The sequence below is a fragment of the Rattus norvegicus genome, chromosome 3 (genome assembly GCF_036323735.1).
Source record: "Rattus norvegicus strain BN/NHsdMcwi chromosome 3, GRCr8, whole genome shotgun sequence".
Taxonomy (NCBI): domain Eukaryota; kingdom Metazoa; phylum Chordata; class Mammalia; order Rodentia; family Muridae; genus Rattus; species Rattus norvegicus.
This window is the reverse complement of record NC_086021.1, coordinates 42,827,471-42,842,491: the sequence shown is the minus strand read 5'-3', so window position 1 is coordinate 42,842,491 and position 15,021 is coordinate 42,827,471. Positions and strand designations below refer to the sequence as shown.

Sequence of the window (15,021 nt, the reverse complement as noted above, 5' to 3'; positions counted from 1 at the left end):
AGAGTGTGGGTGTGTGAGCCGGAAAAACTAATCACAATAAATACTGAAGGTATCCATCACTCCCCACGAAGACAACCCACTTACACAGACCTACCTGTAGGGAGTTCCCCTTCACTCTAACGCCTGGCCTTGACAGCAAACAGGTTACACAGAATTCATCCGATAGGGCCTGCACCACAGCGTGTGAAGCTATCTGGGCCTTTCAGAGCTCTCGCTGGGATGCCCTTTTGGTGAGAAGAGCAGCTCTCCTAACTTTAGGGTTTCAGAGTCGAAAAGTTGTGAAGATGTGGGTCACGTGATCACATCATAAAAAACTCGACATGCAAATGGGACTTAACAAATACACATGCACACATGCTTTTTTTTAAAAAAGATTTATTTTATTTATTATATATAAGTACACTGTGGCTGTCTTCAGACACACCAGAAGAGGGCATCAGATCTCATTACAGATGGTTGTGAGCCACCATGTGGTTGCTGGGATTTGAACTCAGGACCTCCAGAAGAGTAGTCAGTGCTCATAACCACTGGGCCACCTCTCCAGCCCCACGCACACACGTTTTAAGGATTAAAAACATCTGATGATGGTCAGTCTAAAGCACAAGTGGCTCATAGAGGTATCAGGGCCTTTGGCCACGCGCGGGCTGGTAAGGAGTCCTGCCTAAAGCAGCCATAAAGTGCTGGTAGCCTGCTCCTCCTGCGTCACCTCCTCTCAGGATCCCACTCTACGATTGCTGAGGACTTCTGTGGATCCCGTTTTATGCCAATCCCAGGGAAATGGGCAGGCTTAGGGAATTTCTGGATATTTGAGTACAGCCATGCAAATGAACAAGACAGACTGTGGAGGTCTGGTGAGATAGCTCAGTGGGTAAGGTGCTTGCTGCCAAGCCCGAAGACCTCAGTTTCATTTCTGAGTCTTAGATAGTGGGGGGATGGGGGGGATTTGATGCTGGAATTTTTCTCTAATTTCCCTATGTGGGCCCTGGCACAGACACAGACACATACAGACACACCGACACATGCATGCACGTGCGTGTGCACACACAGAACACACACATACACACACACCACAAAATAATAAGTGTGATAAAATTATCTTTAAAAACCATAATATGCAGGGTGGAGTGTAGGGAGCTATAGTGTGTCCCGAGTATGGGAACCACCTATCACACCACTGCTGGGCTTGGCCATGGCCCAGGAGAAAGCAATTCTGGCTGACAGCCTGGCACGTAAAGGTGGGTTCTGAGGATGCCGCTGGTCCCTTTCCTGCCTTTAGACACTCCTCCATGAGGAGTTACAATGACCGTGAATAGCCTTGAGTCACATACATGACGACTTTGAGGTCTGGTGGGTAGGAGCCTAGCATGACTCTGCTGTGTCCTCTGCTCTGGGTGCTGTCTGCCTTCCCTAGGAACCTGGAGCATGTATATATAAGCACATTTAGAATGCTGGCCAGGTTCTGTCTCCAAGTGGTGGGACCAAGGACCCCTGCCACTTGTAACCAGAAATTGGGCCTCACACTGAAAAGGGTCCAGTTCCTTCTTATGCTTTTCATGGGCCCCTGCCAGGAAGGCAGGCCAATACACTCCCAGGGTCACCCCTTCTACCACAGGATTTTTGTTTTTTCTGTTTGGTTTTTGTTTTTGTTTTTGTTTTTTGTTTTTGTTTTTTGTTTTGCCTTTTCTACATGTCTATGTCACACTTTTTTGTTTGTTTGCTTGCTTTTGTTTACTTTTTGTTTTTGGTTTTTGGAGACAAGGTTTCTCTGTGTAGCCCTGGCTGTCCTGGAATTCACTCTGTAGACCAGGCTAGCCTCAAACTCAGATATCCTCCTGCCTCTGCCTCTGCCTCTGCTTCCTGAGTGCTAGAATTAAAGATATGTACCACCATGACAACTTCTGTTGTACATTTTAAATTCTGCTTCTTTTGATTGTGCTTCTATTCTAAAGACTCATGATTTCACTGGGGCCTCCCAAATACTCCATATTAATCGCATTTTTTTTTAAACAATTAAGTCAATTTATTTAAACAGTTGACTTAGGCATCTGCAATGGTGACTTCAACCTCCACTCCAGGCTCAATACTGATGGAAGTAATCTGCTTAACAATCTCTGAAGGACTGTGTAAGTCAATGAGTCGCTTGTGGATTCTCATCTGGAAACGATCCCACGTCTTGGAACCTTCACCGCAAGGGGTTTTTCTGGTAGTGATTCTCAGTGTCTTGGTAGGCATGCGCACTGGTCCTTTCACTTTCAGATTCTTCTCCTTTGCGCCTCTGATCAAGTCCGCACAAACCTTTTCCAGCGACTTCACGTTGCGGCTGGTGAGCGTGATTCGAATCCGGTGAATCGCCACTTCGGGCTCCACGGGAGTCTTCCCGGTATCTTTAAATGCCATGGCTGAGGCGTAGCTTCCTGACCGACTTGTTCCTCAGCAGGAGCGAACAGCGGTGAGTCAGGACAGAGCAGACTTGACAAGGCTCCACAGCACGCACCACAGGTCTCGGAAAGGATATTAATCGCATGTAAGTTATTATTTCATGTATGTATTCATGGAATAAAGAGGGAGCATATGTGCCAAGTGTAGAGGTCAGGACAACTTTGTAGAGTCATTTCTCTACTTCTGCATTTGTGTGGATCCAGGGGTTGAACTCAAGTTGCCAGGATGGCACAGCAAGCCCTTTACTAGCTATGCCATTCCGTTGGTTCTTATACTAATCTTGGCTTACAACTTCAAATATTATAGAAGCACACCAGTGTGGTTAATCTTTTTTTTAATTGTTCAGGGTGCTTTTATTACAATAAAGAATAAAGTTAGAAAATATTTACATGTGAAGGTATTTCCTTTTACTTTTGGTGCTGGAGATGAACTGGGGACTGCACACACCAAGCCCAGCTCTCCCACTGTCTCCAGCTCTACGTTGTATGAAACATGGAGAACGTGCAGACCGGGCATTAAGTAAGCAGCTTCCCATGGAACACGGGAATGCTACTTCAAACTCCTGGTCGGAAAACCTGCTCAGAGATGCTCTAGCAGTTTTCCTGACTGAAGTCTCTTTTCTGGGGACAGAGAGAGAATATGGGCCATGGTTTCAGCATAGCCTTCTTCACTCTCAGTCAGAAATGCAGTTATTGGTCCTTCATGAGGAATGACAATGTCAAGCTTTGGGCCTCCGGGATTGTGTGCGAGGATAATTGTACCAGCCGCCATACACTCGACAACTCCAATCCCCAAATGCTCGTTCCACACGGTATGCAGACCAATTGTTGCTTCAGTCAAGTAATCCTTCAATTCATGTTTATTTTAAATTCCACATTTTCTTGAACTCCCAAATTCTCAGACAGTCTTCTCAGTCGGTTTACTTTAAACTCGTCATCTTTGTTGCGACACCCTCCAATAAGGACAAGTTTTAGAGAACGGCGGGACTCAGCTGCCTTCTCATTTAGCAACCTAGCAAAGGCTTTGATCCACAAAAGCACGATTCTTTTCCGGCCTGAACTGGCCAATGGAAACCAGTAAATGCCCTGGGGTCACCTTTTTCTCATGTAAAGGGATGTCCAGAAATGTCTGCACGTCACAAGGTGGATAAACAATGCTAGTGCAAGCCCAACTTTCCACAGTGAGAGACTATGGTTTAGTGTCCAAGAAGAATTAACTATGTCAATGTCACTGCACGATCCAACAAGGCCACAAATAAAAGCAAATAAATAGTAATAGATGAGCCTTGCTTTGCTGAGGAGAGCGTTTCTGCTAATGAAAGCAGCGTTATTAAACCCAGGATTTTGATTCTTCATGACAGACAGCAAGTCGGTGCTGACAGTGGGATAGTGAATGTAGCTCCCAACTTGGCAACCTCCCACATATTTAAACAGAGGGAGTGTGAAGGCGTATCCCATCGAATCAATGTACACATCGGGAACACACTGCATCAGAGCTTCCCAGCCAAGAAGAATGGATCCAAGACTTTGGCCTAGCCATGGGAAGGGAGGATAGCGAGACTCTTCCACAAGGTAGCATTTCCTTAAGAAAACACACTGCACTGGGTGAACCGACTTGATGTTAAGCCTTCTGAAAGCGCCTTCTAGTATCTGTTGACCACTAACATTAATGTCACCAGTGTACACAACATAAACCACATCAGGATACCTACTTCTTTCTGCAGGGCTCTCAGAGCACACCACAGAACTCTCTCGCCTCCTCCGCCTGCATTGCAGTATGGGTGGGAAAATGCAACCACCATTTGATCTTTTCCGTTTTTGCTGGTCGAGGCTGACTTTTTCTTTTTCTGTAGATGTCTCCTGATAACCCAAAGGCCAGTGACCAAATATATGCACAGAACTCCACATATAACTAGTCCAGGAAAGAAGAGTGAATAAAAAAAAAAAATCGCAGCACTGTGTACACGCACCAGCTCCCTGTGTCCGCCGCCATCTTAACCCACCCTTCCCCTCCCAGTGTGGTTAATCTTAATGGTCTAAATTTGTTGGAAGTTAGAATCACCATGGAAACAAATCTCTGGGCCTGTCTGAGATTTTTTTCTAGATTAGGTTGACTGATGTAGAAAGGCCCTTTCTAAATGCAGGCAGGAGCATCCCATGAACTGGAGTCCAGGATTGTATAAAAAGAAACTGGGCTGAGTGGAAACATTTATCTCCCTCTGCTTCCTGACTGTGACTGGAATGTGTTTAGCTGACTCATAATTTCCTGCTATCATGCCCCACCCCTACCGTGGTGGACTGTATCCCCTTAAACCATGAGCCATGAGCCAAAATAACCCTTACTGCCTTACTACAAATAGCAAGGAGAAAAGTAATACACTCTCCCAGGGCCTCATTATTCAGCTGACTGCATGTAGCTGCAACATAGCTGTCCACCCCCACTTTGCTCATGCACCCGGTGGTGTCTCTGACTCAGTCCGAGATGAGCTTTCCCCCAGGGAGAACTAGAAACTGCCATGACCTACCCCCACGATCCCTCCAACTGAAACCCCACCTTGGTTCTAGCTCATGGCTCAGCCACTGCCCTCGATTAGGATGTGAACATAGTGGGTCACTCGCTCTCAGCCAGAAAAGAAAATATATACAATCCATTCTGACCTGCAGAGAGTCTGCCATGGACCTGCTGTGCACATGAACTTGCCTTGTGTCAGTCAAAGGCTGGGGATTTTTATTTCCTTGAAAAGCATGTGGACTTGGAGAGGCTAAGTTGTTCTCTTGAGGCCACATAGAATGGCATGGAAAATGGAACCAAGCGAGGGACAAAGGTCCTGTGTCCCCCACCTTCATGAAGCCACAAACAGGCCCCAAGGACAGTGGTCTGTGTGTAGCTCTGAGTCATTTTTTCCTTGGCCCCAAAAGTTAGACTTAACTCAGTGTCCTCTGAGCCAGTCGGTTCAGCAGGAGATGACTTGTGGCCCTTAGGGATCGAAAGCATTAGGCTTCATGTGCTGGGGACCACCTGTCCCCAGACGGCTGTCACCTCTTAATAGATTTCTCAGGGAATGAGTAATTTGTTCCTGATGCTGGCTCTGCGCTGGGCAGGAAGTCCCTACAGGCCTGGAAGGCCAGTGTGAAATCACTCAAAGGCAACTGCTAGAGGAAGGTGGTGGGTCAGCATTGGCCATTTAGCTCGACCAGCCCGCCAATTACTGCCTGGCCGGCTTCCTGCCGCAGACATGCCCAGGGCCAGAGCTTTGAACCCTTGCAGGGAGGCCAGCTTCCAGTAAACAACCCTGGGCAGTGGGCAGATTGACAGCAAGGTTCAGCATGAGGGCTGGTGCTTCGATGCTGTGCCATTCTAGCTGGCAGGTGGACAGCACTCCAATCCCCAGGGGTCCTCCCAATCAAGGTCTCAGGGACTGCCTGAGCCAAGAGTGTCACTCCTGGTTAGACAGTTCCCGCCAAGGCCAGCCGGTTTCTGAGCCCTGGAAGATCATTCCTCCAGACTGCACACGAGCCTGGGAAGGATCCTCTTCTGAGCCAGCAGCCTGGGAGCAGGGTGTGGAAAGGCCATAGCCCTGTGCCTTCCTTCTCTCTTAGGAAGATATGCCCAGGGCAATACACACTGTGGGTTGACTACTACGATTAGGTCGGAGGATAGGGTATGTCTTTCCTAAAGTGTATTCCAGAGGTCTGGGGCTTCTGGGTGCCTGGGGATGGTTGCCTTATGGAAATTGGTTAAGAGGGGCATGAGGGAGCTTTCTGGAGGAGGTGAAAGGTTCTAGATCTCAGCTGGTGTTGAACATGCATCTGCACAAGCTCATCATACTAGGTTCTTTATTTACACATTTCCCACTAGGACCACCCACATCTCTCCATTAAAAAAGTTAGGGAAGCAAGAAAGATGGGGGACCTGGGACAGACACCCACTCACACACAGAGACATGTGCTCCCATGCACGCATACACATACACACACAGGTGTGAATGCATGCATACACACATACATACGCATGCACATACATGCACACACATGCACACACACAAACACACACACACACACACACACACACACACACTCTCACACTCTCACACTCTCGTAATGCTGGTTCTCAAACTTTCATACTCCACACTCACAGACCTAACACATACCACCTCCCCTTTCCTCTCCCCATTGTCACAGGCAGTCGTAAACATTTTCCTTCTAAAGTCAGGGCTTGCTTTCAACTTTTTTCTTTCCTCAGGGAAACTGTAAAAGAATGCAGTTCTCTTCATGTTTGGTCTCTGATTAATTTATTTCTCTGTTCAGGAAGTCAATGGCAAGATATGAAAGCCAGGAAGGGGCTGCCTAAGCAAGCTGGTGCCTTGGGCCTATGCAGCACATGCTGGCAGCTAGCTCTGTCCTCAGGGAGAAGCCTTAGTGAATGCTGGGCTGTCTGCCTAGTGTCCCTACACTGCTGCCACGCTCTGCCTGTCCACCTCTTCTGTGGTTCACATGGCAGGAAGGACATAGTGGACTCTTAAACTCTTTCCTGGACCAGGAGACAAAGAACTCACACTGGTGAGACCCTATTGGGCTCCATGGGTTAAGTCTGGGATAGTTGAAGATAAAGCAACAATGACTACCCAAGAACAGACAATGGGGGCTGGTGAGATGCTGGCTAGAATGCCTGCTGCATCAGCATAAGGACCTGTCTGCAGCATCCACATAAAGAAATTAAGGGAAAGCACATATGTCTATAACCCTAGCGCTGTGCAGAGCAGAGAGACAGGACAATCACTAGGCTTCCTGGCCAGCAGCCTAGCTCCAGGTTCAATGACAGACTCTGTCTCAAAGGAATAGGATAGTGAGTAAAAGAAACCTAATGTCTTCCTCTGGCCTCTGCGTGTATATACACAGGCATGTGCACCCCCAACCCCAAGACGTATACACATATAGCATGTTCACACACACACACACACACACACACACACACACACACACACACACACAGATGAGAACGTGCACAGAGCACACATAGTCGGAAAAAAATAGTGTGAGCTCTTATCAGTTTCAAGGTAGCAAGTTCTGTATTTGCTGAGTATTCTGGAGGGTTGGAAGCTTCAAAAATGCATGGGGAAAGTAATAAACGTTTGCAGCATTTGAAAAGAATACAGAGAGCTGCAAGGAGAAAAAAAAATTAAGAGCAACTTGAGGTCTCTCCAGTGAGGAATCTTACCTGGTGACACAGGACACTTTCAACACATTAAGGGACAGACAGACAGACACACACACACACACACACACACACACACTGCACACATCTCTTGTTTCTTCTGTTGCTGAAAATGCAACTTTTAATGTTCTCATATATTTCACTATGTTATTTAACTATTCTCCCATTGTTTGATAGTAAATTCATTTCTGGAGCTTCATTACAGTATTGTTATATACTATCGATAATCCATCCTAATAACAAACATGTGATCTATTACCCAATATATAATCCCTGGTAAATCCTAGCAATATGCTACCATAAATAATGCTGCAACGGGCATCTTTATTTTATTAAATTTACTGAGTGTGTGTGAAGTGTGGTTGTGTGAGCTCACGTGAGTGCATACAGAGTCCAGAGGGGACATGGGGCATCTTCCTCTAGAGCATACAGAGTCCAGGGAGGACATGGGGCATCTTCCTCTAGAGCATACAGAGTCCAGGGAGGACATGGGGCATCTTCCTCTAGAGCATACAGAGTCCAAGGAGGACATGGGGCATCTTCCTCTAGAGCATACAGAGTCCAGAGGGGACATGGGGCATCTTCCTCTAGAACATACAGAGTCCAGGGAGGACATGGGGCATCCTCCTCTAGAGCATACAGAGTCCAGGGAGGACATGGGGCATCTTCCTCTAGAACATACAGAGTCCAGGGAGGACATGGGGCATCCTCCTCTAGTGCATACAGAGTCCAGGGAGGACATGGGGCATCTTCCTCTAGTGCATACAGAGTCCAGAGGAGGACATGGGGCATCTTCCTCTAGAGCATACAGAGTCCAGAGGAGGACATGGGGCATCTTCCTCTAGTACTCCTCTATGTTGAGACAAGGTCTCTGGCTGACCTAGAACTTTTGCATTTGTGATAGTCTGGCCAGCCAGTGTGCTCCTGAGGGTGTCGCTGCACACTCTGCTGGTGTCACAGGCATGCAGAGCTTTTTATGTGGGTGCTAGGGGTTCAAACTTAGGTCTTTATGCTTAAAGAAGACTTGTTTTTACCTGCTGAGCCATGTCCCCAGCCCCTACAATAGCATATCTTTAAACATCTGTCTTTGCTGAGAATAGATCTCTTGTAAGAGGTTGTGGGATCCAAATGTTCAAACCTTTCCTGAAGATCTTGAATCATTTGACCAATGGCTTTGCAGAAGGCCTGCTCTGCTCTGCTCACCCAACAGCAGTTAGAAAAGTCCTCCTGTTGGATATCATTGTGATTTCTGAGTATTGTCATTAGAGAAGAAGTGGGCTCCTGGCACCTGCTCACTCTTCCTGTTCCCACTGTCAGCCATCAAACCTCTGTCACCTACTAGAACAGTTCAAAAAACACATGACTTCTCACAAGGCTTTAGGCCTCTGTCCCCTGTCCCCATCACAGACTGGTTTTCAATTCCAGTGATGTGACCCAATGGTGCTCACGTGAACTTTTGAGCTACCGTCAGCATCACCACCCCAGGTTGGACTCTGAAAGGACAACAGGGACTCTTCTCTCTGTCCCCACCCCCAACTTTCATCTTTGCCTGGTCTGTCTGGCGCCTTGTACTACCTCTAGTGACTGTCCCCGCCACTGTCCTTCCTGCTACCAGTCTGGTCTAGGCCTCCTTCATCGCTCTTTCCTGCACTCCTTCACAGCCTTTATCGTTCCTGCTCCCCACCATGCCCACTGCCAAAGCGAACATATTCCATGCTGCTGAGGTGGCCACATCCAGCTTGCCCAGGTTTGTACTTGTCCTCATCCTAGAAATTGTTCTAGTATTTGCTACCCTCAAGGCCTAGCAATTCCACAGTTTTATGCACAGGATTGCTGAAACCACTCTCTTACTTCCTCACTATAGCCCCAGCTATTGAGGCCCTACTCAGTGCTGTGACTTTGTCTGTGGTAGCAAACCTGTCTAAGCACTTGCTGAGAGAAAGTTGCGTTCCCTCTCCCTGGAGGCTCTGTGGATTTTTGGAGTCCTTATTGGAAGCCTCTGACCCTTTCGTTTTCTCTTTTATTTACAGGACTGGAGTCCGAGAGGCAGTGGCAGAATAAATAAATGATTGAAGAGCCAGGAAGTTCTTAACCATGTAGAAGATAATGGGTGTTCCTTAGAGTCAGGGGCACTGTCAAGACAGGCCCTGCAAAACTGATAAAGAAGCCAGGGACTAGGGATGTGTCTCGGCTTGTAGAGTGCTTGCCTAGCATACACAAAGTTCTGAGTTTGAGCCTCAGCACCACATAAAACAGATCGTCTTAGTTAGTGTTCTCCTGCTGTGAAGAAACATCATGACAATTTCAGAGATTTGATCCATTGTCATCATGGGAGGGAGGGTGGAGGGGAATATGGCACCAGGCAAGCAGATGTTGTTCTGGAGAAGTAGCTGAGAGTTCTACATCCAGATCCACAGACAACAGGAAGAGAGAGACTGGGCCTGGCTTCTGCTTTTGAAACTTCAAAGGCCGCCCTCAGTGGTACACTTCCTCCAAGAAGGCCTCACCGAGCTACACCTCCTAATCCTTTTCAAGTAGTGCCACTCCCAGATGACTAAGCATTCAGACATGTGAGCCTATGGGGACCATCCTTATTCAAATCACCACAGAGGTGTAGTGGCTCCCCATTTGTAAATTCAGCATTTGGGAGGTAGAGGCAGGAGGATCAGAAGTTCAAGGTCGCTCCTGGCTACATAGAAAGTTTGAGGGCAGCCTGGGCTACGTAAGACCCTGCCTCAAACAAACAAACAAACAAACAAGCAGAAAAGTGGCCTTCAGGGGGTCTTGTCTCTTGGTGATTCTCTACTTAAATGACATGTGTTCCATTTCTGTTTAAATACCTTCCATAGTTCTCCAGTGCTCTCATGAGGGGACCAGGCTTTGTCCTGCTTTTGTCCATACATGGCTCTGGAGTCTGCACTGACTGACTGCCTCATTGTGTGACTATAAGTTAGTCCCTGGCCCTTCTAAGCTCCTGACTTAAAGGGCTCATTTGTTTTCTCTCTCCTGGTTAGGGAGAGCAAATCAGGTTTCTGACCCAAATGACTTGGGGTTAAGAACAAACCCTGTGGACAAGCCAGGCTTGCGTTTGTATTACTGTTCTCTTTCGAATCAGCTGCGTGTTGTGAGCCGAGTACCTCTTTTTTTACAGGTGGAGAGTTCATCGCCTACAAGTCAGTAACGAGAAATGAATGGGCGATGTAACCTGGGAGGTACTTAACACAGCCTCTGGCATATCTAAAGATTTCAACAAATATCAACCAGGATGACTCAACCAGGATTGTAGGTTGGTAAATCCTCCCACACTAGGGAAGTGGGGGCTATGCTGATAATTCCATCGAGGTTTGCAAGGGCTGGACCAGAAGCAGGAAGGGAGTCTCTGTTTTTGCTCACCATCAGCCAGGGCTGGCAAACACGGGACCCACCTAACCTAGCCTGTGCTTATGTGTCTATAGTTCTGTGGGTCTCAGGTGGAGGGAATCTACACTTGGAGACATTGTCATGTGTCTGACTGCACCCCTCCCACTGGAGCTGGGCTTCTGTGGGCCATGCGGGGCGGCTTGGCACCTGGGTGCTGGGCCAAGGGCCCTGGAGCCTGGAGCAGCTGCGCTAATTCATGCAAAGGAAGGCACACAGGTTACCCTGTCTATTTATAGCTTATTTATGAAGGAGGAAAAACAAGGGCCCAGTTGCCATGGTAACCAGGAGCATCATGGACCGCTCTCCCTGCAATGGGAAGAGGGCCAAGTCAGCTCTTGTGGGGAGCCCTCTACTGTGCATATCCTGATGGAGGCTGGGGTGGGCCTTCTCCACCTGTCCTGCACTGGGTTCCCAGGCAGTCTGTAGACTTGATAGGTGGGGGCTGCTGTTTTATTGGTGCTTGGAAAATTCAGGGGCATGCTGGGGCCATGTAAAGCTGAGCTCGCTTCGTGGAAAGTGCTATCTTCCTTTTAGGTCTTCTTGCTAGCTGCTGTCATCTGAGTGCCTGCCTGCTGCCTTAGGTGAATGTGGAAGCCTTCTAGCTACGTTTGCAACGTGTCCCTTAAGCCACTTAGCACTGAGAACTGGACAAATAGTCCTTAGAACAATACCCCTCAAGGTTATGATCTTGCACAAAGTTTGTCACCAAGGAGGGTCTTAATAAAATCTGAATGAATGAATGAATGAATGAGTGAATGAGTGAAGTGTTAACAGGTGTTCATGTCACACTTAAGCATTTGGGAGACTGCAATGTTTTCTCATTTTATAGATTAAAAAAAAAAAAAAAACAAAAACGGAGCTACAAAGAGATAAAAAAAAAGATGAACCTGACATCACATGGCTGGTTAGGAGCTGACAGAGGGTAGATGCTGGGGAGGAGAAAACCTTACTTTTGTCAGAGCTCAACAGATTCTGGAGCCAGTGTTGCAGATGAACTACAGATGTCAGGGCTGACAGTAAAGGTGATTGATGTGAGGGTGAATCTTGACCTCCACTATTCATCAACAGTATGGTCTTGAGCTAAGACTTTGCCCTTCCATGACTCATTTGCGTAGTTGGACAAAAATGACAGTGGGTCCTTAGAGTGTGTCAGTTTCCCACGGGCAGGCATTGTGACTGTCTCCATGTTATCTGCTTTCCCAGTGTCTGTCTTGTACATTTACGGTGCCTGAGACAATCCCGAGATCCTGTCTATAGGACAGAGATCAGGACCTTGAGTCTGCTCATGACTGTCGGCTGTTACTGTGCTATTTGGGAATTGAGACATTCCCTGAGATCACACAGCCACCTAGGGCAGAAGCAGTGGCTTCATTAATCAGTCCCTTGGTAGTTAAGGAGTAAGTGGGGCAGTGTCCAGGACAAAGGATGAGCATTCTGGACGGGGCTGCAGTTCCAGGGAACAGCACTGAAGCTAAACAAGAAAGCTGAGCAGGGCTCTTAGCGATGGGCCTAGAGCTTTACCGATTATGGCTGGAAATGCAGCTGCTGATTCCTGGTCGGCCTGGAGCTGCCACTCACTAGCTGTCCCCTGGCTCAGCCACTTACTGTGTGCTCCCAGGATTCCTCGAGGCTCCCAGTCGCCCTCTGCTGGGCTCTGCCGACCATCTCCAGAGGCAACGACACTTCCTCAGATCAGCCTGGCAGGAAAATAGTGGGCTCCGTAGCTTCTGTCAGACCCCACAGGAGGACACAGTCATCTTCCCACCGTAGTTCCTCCTTCTGCTGCAGGCTCGGAACTCTGTCCCCGCAAAAAGCCGCATCTAAAACTTGATTTTGTTATTTCTCATCTGTTCCTCTTGTTTATCTCATAAGCTTACATTCTCAGGCTTCTAAACCAGCCCACTCCCAACCAGAGAGACTTGTTTTGAGTTTTTCTCTTCTGTGGCTTGTAAACTTGTGATGTGTCTGACTTCGATAGGCAGCCATAACAAATTACTCTAAGCCAGATGGCATAGGCAACAGAAATAAGTTGCCTTACAGTTCAGGAGTTTGGAAATATTAGGACTGTGACTTCCTTTTGAGGTCATGTGTGAGGGTCTGGTCCAGCCCATTGTCTATTTTCTGGGGCTTTGACAGGCGGCCTTTGTATTTCCTAGCCGCAGAAACATTATAAGGAATTGTTATCTTCACCTGTGGCTGTCAACAAGCAAGGACTCAAGCTACACTGGATTAGGACCCACTCTCCTAGTCTATTCTTAGCACAAGGGGTAGGGCTTCAAAATTAAATTTATTTTATTTCAAAAGACCCAGAGATGCAATCAGATAGAACTTTATTTGTAGTGAACATTTACTAAAATCATAGTTGAGACACTGGTTCTAGACCCTTGGGATGCCATTCATTCATTCATTATGCTAGGCACATAGTAGGTACTTAATAAATATTTGCAAATGAATTAATTTCATAGTCGTGGAGGGTGTCACCTATTGTCTAAGTAAGTTTAAATTTTTTCCCTGACTTCCACAGCAAGCATTACATTTCTCTCAGTAGGAGATTTTGTTAAAATTTACATAACATTGCATTCATAATGCTGAATAACATTTTGAACTCTGTGCCCACTGTACAATCCCGTGCCTCTTCTTCAGCCCTAATAACTACTGATTCACTTTATGCTTCTATGGATTTGTCTATTTTGAGATACTTCATACAAATGGAACTGTATAGGGCTAGGGAGATGGCCCAGAAGTTGAACAACTTGCTATGCAAGCATGAGGATTGGAGTTTGAATCCCCAGAATCCATGTAAATGCTGGTGGGTGTATCGGTTGACTTGTAATGCCAGTGCTCAGAGGACAGGGGCAGGGATCCTTGGAGCAAGATGGCTAACCATCTTGTATTGGTGAGCTCTGGGTTCAACTGAGAGACTATGCCTCAAAGGTAAGGTGGAGAGTAATGGAAGACTCCCAACATTAACCTTGGGCCTCCATATACATGCACCCACATGCACTCACAGGCATGTGAACTCGATTACACATGAATGTACATGCATATCACATGTGAATGTAATTATGCAATGTGTTTTTTTCCATGCCTACCCTCTTTATACTTAGCAAATTGTTTTCAAGGTTCACCCCTGATTTAGTTGGTATCACATTTCCTTCCCTTTCATGGCCCAATACTATTCCACTATGTTGATATATCACATTTTGTTTATTCATTCATCTGTCAATGGGCATTTTTGCTGTTTCCAGATTTGTCTGTTATGACCCTCGTTGCTATGCCTATTTGTGAAGAAGCACTTGTGAACTTAGTTTTTCAGTGACAATTCAGGTTTAAGATCCAATTCATTTTGCGGAGCAGATGACCATTTTACATTCCCACCTGTCACAGATGAGAGTTAAATTTATACATTCTCTCCAACACTTGTGATTTTCTCTGTCCGACTCCAGTCGTTGTAGTGGGTCCAAAGTATCTCATTGGGGGCTGGGGGTTGCATTTCCCTCATGCCTCGTGGCGTGAAACATCTTTTCATGTGTCTGGCTTTCTGAGGAAGGTGAAAGCTTCGCCGCACAGGAGGAAATAGGGAGTTGAAGGGACTTGCTCAGCGGCTGGGACCTGGGGTGTGTGGATGTCCCTGAAACATGAGGGATTCTAATTTAACGGTAGAAACAGATCTGGTCTGAGCGCCAGGAGATTTGGTAATTGGGGGAATTTTATTTATCTGACTTAACAAATACTGTCCCTTCGGCTGGTCTTTAGTTTCCTCTCCCCAGGATTTGAGGCAAAATGTTCCAAAGATCCGAGCCTCTCTAGGAACTCAGGAGAACTCAGGAACTCTATGCCCAATAAAGCCAGTTCCAAGTTTGCCCCGCCCTTTCATCCTGTTCCCCAGCTGCGCCGGAAGTGTAAATTCTTTTTGGTTGCTCCGCCCTCGGCCCGGAAGCACTTTCT

At 47.0% G+C, this 15,021-nt stretch overlaps 2 pseudogenes; both read right to left on the bottom strand.

The window, feature by feature from the left end:
• Rps20-ps10 (ribosomal protein S20, pseudogene 10) lies at positions 1,994 to 2,512 on the bottom strand (annotated as a pseudogene).
• On the bottom strand, positions 2,825 to 10,793 carry Alg11-ps3 (ALG11, alpha-1,2-mannosyltransferase, pseudogene 3; annotated as a pseudogene).
• Positions 10,794 to 15,021: the final 4,228 nt, after the last annotated feature.